The sequence below is a fragment of the Monopterus albus genome, unplaced genomic scaffold (genome assembly GCF_001952655.1).
Source record: "Monopterus albus unplaced genomic scaffold, M_albus_1.0 scaffold26.1, whole genome shotgun sequence".
Classification (NCBI taxonomy): Eukaryota; Metazoa; Chordata; class Actinopteri; order Synbranchiformes; family Synbranchidae; genus Monopterus; species Monopterus albus.
The window spans coordinates 2,408,802-2,414,892 of record NW_018127906.1 but is presented as its reverse complement, the minus strand read 5'-3'; the positions used below and the strand labels follow the sequence as shown (position 1 = coordinate 2,414,892).

At 43.4% G+C, this 6,091-nt stretch overlaps 1 protein-coding gene across 2 annotated transcripts in view; it reads left to right on the top strand.

The window, feature by feature from the left end:
* The window catches only part of hira (histone cell cycle regulator a), a 27,622-nt gene that overhangs the window by 15,731 nt on the left and 5,800 nt on the right, over positions 1 to 6,091 (top strand). The window lies entirely within an intron of this gene.

Sequence of the window (6,091 nt, the reverse complement as noted above, 5' to 3'; positions counted from 1 at the left end):
TGCAGTGTCTCACAGGTCCCTGTGATCTGTAGTCTGTTCTGAAAGCTTAAAATCCATTGAATAACATATGTTGGTTAATATATTGATTAGAACACAGTTTAAAACATACTTAATAATGTAATTTTCATGACATTTCCCTCCTGACTAAACTTTCTAGAATCACTTTATTAACAACATAATTCCTAATCTTGTTCCTCCCAGGATCTTCATTGTTTAAACTCTCCCTTTCAGGTTTTCATTAAAACAAGTCATATGTGGTTCACTCAGATTAGAATTAGGTCAGTCTCGTTTCAAACCCAATCGTCCGGTTCGTAGTGGTCGTCTTCTCCTTTCTCCTCGTCTCGGATCTGTTGATACATAGTCTTAGTTAGAGCAGTGTCTATCAGTCCCACCATCAGTCCTCACAGGCAGGGAATGCAGCAGCAGCCACACACAGCCAGCAGGGCTGCAGCGACGGACAGAGAGATCAGCCCAGAAGCGATCAGACCACTCCACTTTCCGAACCAGGATTCCAGGAGATTGGCGAAGGGGTTGTTGATGCCAGAGTTCACAGCCAGCTCCTCGTATAGGGCCGTCAGTCCTTCAAGGGCCTTGGTGATGCTGCCATCTGGGGAAGTGTTGTTAGGTATAAAAGTACAACAAAACATGCCAAACATTTTGCATACTCCTCCTTTCTCAGCTAACAACATATCTAGGGCCATCCTATTTTGCCATGAAGTGAGAGAAGTGGGGCCCAGTTGTTCTGCTATGCCTCTAATTGCATCTTTGGTATGATTCACAAAACGCTACTGATTATAGTATAAGTAATTAATCCAATCTACATTCTTATTTACTGTGACCCACCAGGAAAGAAAAGATTCGAACCCTGCAGCTATTTGATTTCTAGCTTTAAATTCATCAGGTACTCCTCGGGGTACGCCAATTGCATCCAAGTACACTCTGTTGTCGAACGATCCTCTGGGCCTGCCTGTAGACCTGGTTTCACAATGTAGATGGGATGCAGACAACAGCTTCTCCCCCAGCTCCCTGTATTCCCTCAAGAATATGTGAAAAGGCATCAGCAGCTCCACCAGGGCACAGCTACCACTCCACAGTGAGGGGAGTCTGGGTCTCAACTCAACTGGCCGTCTCCGCAGAGCCACCATATGTCTGCCCTTGAAACGGTTTGGTTCACAAACCAGGTGGCAGAATAGTCACCATTGTCACTGGTGATGTCGACAGTCTCCTCACACCAGGCAAGCGGCAGGCGGTGGACATTCTTGCCGGTACCAGAGCGCACAAAACATGTGTAATTACCAGGATAAATGTTCACCGAGGGAGGGACGTCTCCTTTATTTACTGGTGGATACAGCAAAAAAAGAGATTTACATTGTTCAGTGGTTGGAGAAAAAGCCTTATCAAGCAACTGTAGTATGCACTGTACTCCAGTAGAGTCTGCTATTTCATTCAATCGGAGAGGAGCGGTTCCTACTTGTGGTCTGGCAGTTGAGCACACAATACAATTACTGACATTACTTTGCTGTGCAGTGAAAGTCATCCATTCAAGCCATTCATTTTTATCAGTATATCCTGTTTCTAAGGCCATCACATCCCGTATAGTCAGGTTTTCCAGGTAATTCACTCCCTTATCCACTGGTGGTGCCTCAGTGCCATGGTCTATATTTAAAGGAGGAGGGTTTTTACCTGCTTCAGTAACTTTTATACGGAAGGCCCCTATGGGGTCACTTCCTCTCACATCCACTCCTATGGGATACGGCCATTATCAGATATCAAAGTTATGAGAAGAGGATTACAGTCATTAGATGTACAGTCCTGAGGATCACTATAGCCCTTAACTATGGTTAGACGATTTTTCTGTGGAGAAGTGGGATAGTACCCCCAGTCAAGGGGTCCGGTGTTAGCCACTACAAAGTTCCATGTGGGACAGCGTAGGATATTACTCCTAACCCTCCCCACAGGCCTATAAAGATTGCGGTCCTCAGCCTTAGCACAGATATACTTGTCCTCCCTAATGTACTGTTTTGGGTCTCCATCACATTGCATAAGGTTACATAGGTCAACTTGTGCCACTATTGTATCACCCTCTCTGCCCTCTATCACGGGCACAGGGTCATGAATTGCAAAGTATCTTTTATTTCTCGATTTTATCACTACTTGGGGTGCTTCAGCGCAGAGCCAGGAAAGTAATAAAACTACAACTATTCCTAGAGTTGATATAATTAAGATGCCGGTGCGCGTGGTCCTGTTTCTGGTTATACTCTCAGGTCTAACCTTTACAGGTGGGGTTTGTCCAAACAGTCCCCAGCTGATCCTGCTCTATCTGTCCCTGCATTATTTTAGGTCACACCCTATGCTCCTATTGGCCGTTGGTTTCTTCACTGAGTTTGAGATGACTCTTCCTTATTGGAAAAAGCCCCCTTTGTAATCAGACTTATTGCCTTCAGGGAGCGGTGGTGTGTAACTAGCTGTCCTTCACCTATTTTATGAGGATAAAGATTTTACCAGCTTACAGTGAGACAGATGAATCCAGGATGTCCTCTCAGCTATCTTGACTGCTGTTGGTGTAGTGAGCAGTACCTGGTATGGACCTTCCCACCCTGGACTGGACCGGTTCTTTCTTTTAATCACCTTCAGTAGCACCCAGTCTCCAGGTTTCACAGTTTCAATCTGCGGTTCCACTGGTTCCCCTGGAACAGAATTAACACAAACAATCTCCTTGTATGTTAGCATTTTTTCCATATAATCTGCCAGTGTTTGTTCAGCCTCCTCATCTGAACGCTGGAAAGGTTTCAGCTGTGGAATGATGTAAGGTCTGCCATACATTAACTCAAAGGGTGTCAACCCACCATGTTTAAGAGTACTAATGGCAGGCAATAAATCCAATTCTTTCCAGTTTCTTCCATGGTTTTCCTTAATTTCGCTTTAAGAATGCCATTGTGTCTTTCCACTAACCCTGCAGATTGAGGATGGTATGCACAATGATGCTTCAGATCTATGTGCAGAGTTTGAGCTAACAATGATATTACACTGTTTACAAAGTGAGTTCCATTGTCACTATATAATTTATCAGGTATTCCATATCTGGGGATTATTTCCTTCATTAGTGCCTTTGCTACCGTGTGAGCATCTGGAGCAGCTGTGGGAAATACTTCAACCCATTTAGTAAACATGTCTATTATAACCAAGCAGAATTTCTTTCCCTCACACTTGTTTAACTCTATAAAGTCCATGCAAATGTGTTGAAAAGGAAATTGTGGTTTTGGAAATTGACCTCTTTTAGTTCTCAGGTTGCCCCTTGCATTGTGGTGAGCACATATTGTACAGGTGGCACAAAAATGTTTAGAATAGTTTGAAAATCCATATGCTGTGAACACTTTCCCTATCATGGCTGTCATCCCTCCTGTTGAGACATGACTTTGTCCATGGCTCAAAATTGCAGCATATCTGAAAAGACTATTTGGTAGGATAGGTTTCCCTTCTGGTCACTCATACAGTTCAGTTTTATCATTAAGGGTTGCCCCCATCTTTTTCCATTTTTGAACTTCAGCTTGTGGTGCTGCTTTCTGCATGTCTTTTAAAACAATGGTCTATTTGAGATGTGTCATCTACTATCAGTAGCTCTGTTTGTGATGCTTTCTTAGCTTCCTCATCAGCTTTATGGTTACCCTGTGATATAGGATCTGTCCCTTTAGTGTGTGCTGCACACTTACAAATTGATAATTTTTTGGGTAACTGTATAGCATCTAAGAGATTTAAGATTAGATCTCTGTGGTTGATTGGCTTCCCTGTGAAAGTCACCATACCTCGATTTTTCCATTGTTGTGCAAAAACATGCACCGTTGAAAACGCATATTGACTATCAGTGTAAATATTAGCTATTTTCCCTTCAGCTAATTTACATGCCTCTGTCAGTGCCACTAACTCTGCTGCCTGGGCAGAGTAGTGTTTTGGGAGGGGCTTTGCTGTCAGTACAGCGTCATGTGTCACCACAGCAAACCCTGTTGCGTTTGTTCCATCTGGGTTTTTCTTACTTGACCCGTCTACAAACATAGTTATGTCTGCATTGTCATAAGGTTCATCAGTTAAATCCAGCCTAGGGAGCACTTTCTCTGCTATTTCTGATAAGCAGTCATGAGGTTTCCCACCTGATGCTGTAGGAATGAAAGTGGCTGGGTTCAATGTTGTGCATCTCTCAATAGTTAAGTGTGGTTGTGATAGCAACACAGTCATGCGTGAGAGATGTCTGGACCCCAGGTATTTAACTGTTGTTTTCCATAACTGCAGTTTGCTTTTGTTTACTTTATGTCCCTGCTCAGCTAGAAAGTGTAGCAGAGCTAATGTGTCTGTTTTGCAGCTTTCCTGATCTTTAGAGGCTATCAATATGTCATCTACGTACAATAGCACCTGCCTGTCACATGGAGGAGTGAATTTTGCTAAATTAGCAGACATGGCCTGAGAGAAAATGGTCGGCGACTCGCAAAAACCCTGCGGAATTCTGCTATAGGTGAAATGTTTCTTTTTATAAGTAAATGCAAACCAAAACCTGCTGTCTTGATGCACAGGGATGGAGAAAAAGGCATTTCTGATGTCACAAACAGAAAAATATTTATTTTCTGGTTTCAAATAATTTAGAAGAGTGTGTGGGTCAGGCACTGTAGGTGCACCGGGAATAATAGCTTTGTTTACTGCTTGCAGGTCCTGCACCATCCTCCAGCCGGTGGATGGTGGAGCTTTTTTAACAGGACATAAGGGAGTGTTACATGGAGAGTCGGGACACTCAACTATTACTCCTGCTTTTAGCAAATCCTCAATTATAGGAGCTATCCCTGCCTCTGCCTCAGGTTTTAAGGGATATTGTCTTTGGTGTGGACGAAATGAGGACTTTGGTGTTATTTTTACAGGTTCTACTCCTTTTATTAGCCCTGCATCTGCAGTTCCTTTTGACCAGAGCGTTTCAGGTATATCGTTTAAAGCTGCTTCTTCCTTTTCAGTTAGAGTTAAAACCTGTCATATTTTCTGTTGTTTTTTTTTTTTGTCTCCCTATAAATGCACAGCAGTTGTAGCTTGAGTCATCTACTGCAGTGTGGATACAAACACTTGTAGAGTCTCATTATACTCTGTGGTCTCATCTGTTCTCTCCCAGTCACAGGCTTCCTCACACATGGTTACAAGTATTCCCACATCTGTCCACTCCATGTGTTTTGGCTTTGCTAGTGAGATGTGGGGTGTCCTTGTGGAGCGATAAAACTTTTTCATGTTTGGTTTTATCTCACAGCTTGCTCCTACCCGTCCTCTTTTGTCCCAATACAGGGTTTTTATTGTTAGCTGGCTTTGTCTTTCCCTCATGAAATGCCGTTCATATTCTGTGTCTGACCCTGACGTGTACTTATAGTACATTGTGCAGTGCAGATCATTTGAATTCATGAAGTCAGAATGTGGCGCAGCCTTTTGTTTAGCTTTCTCTATGAGGGATGTTGTGACAGACGCAGGTCCGGTGGTAACCAGATCTAAGCTGTACCAGTAATGTAGTTCCCCGTAGCCCTCCATTAATGCTATTTCTTGTAGCCTCTGTGCTCTGAGCCCATCTTCACAAGGGATGACGGCTATGTTTAGTGCTGTCAGTAGGTCTCTCCCCAGAAGACGTCATGGACAGACATGAGATAACACCACTTGACATTTACAGTAAAGGCTTTATTCTATTATAAAGCCACGTCCGGTTCTTTCAAACCAGGAACTCAGTGAGACGAAGCGGACCACTTGAGTATATAAAAAAATATAACCGTGCTGGTTTATTCAAAGGGTCACAGGCAAGAATTAACATCACACGTCCAGGCATCTTCCACCCCCAAAACTGCGCGCAAGCAGCCTGGAAGAAGAAAGACCCTGAACCCAAGATCTCTATACAATTTAATCACATGGGCTAGCCCCATCCTACACAGGCAACGTCAAACCGTGACGCCACCTGACATGCCAGCTTGGCAGCTGAGCAGAGCAGTAGTCAAAACACGAAGAAAATAATGTGTGTGAATGTTGATTATGTGGTGTGTATCTAAAAACATACAGGACATTCAGGGACATGTCCGAACAGTAA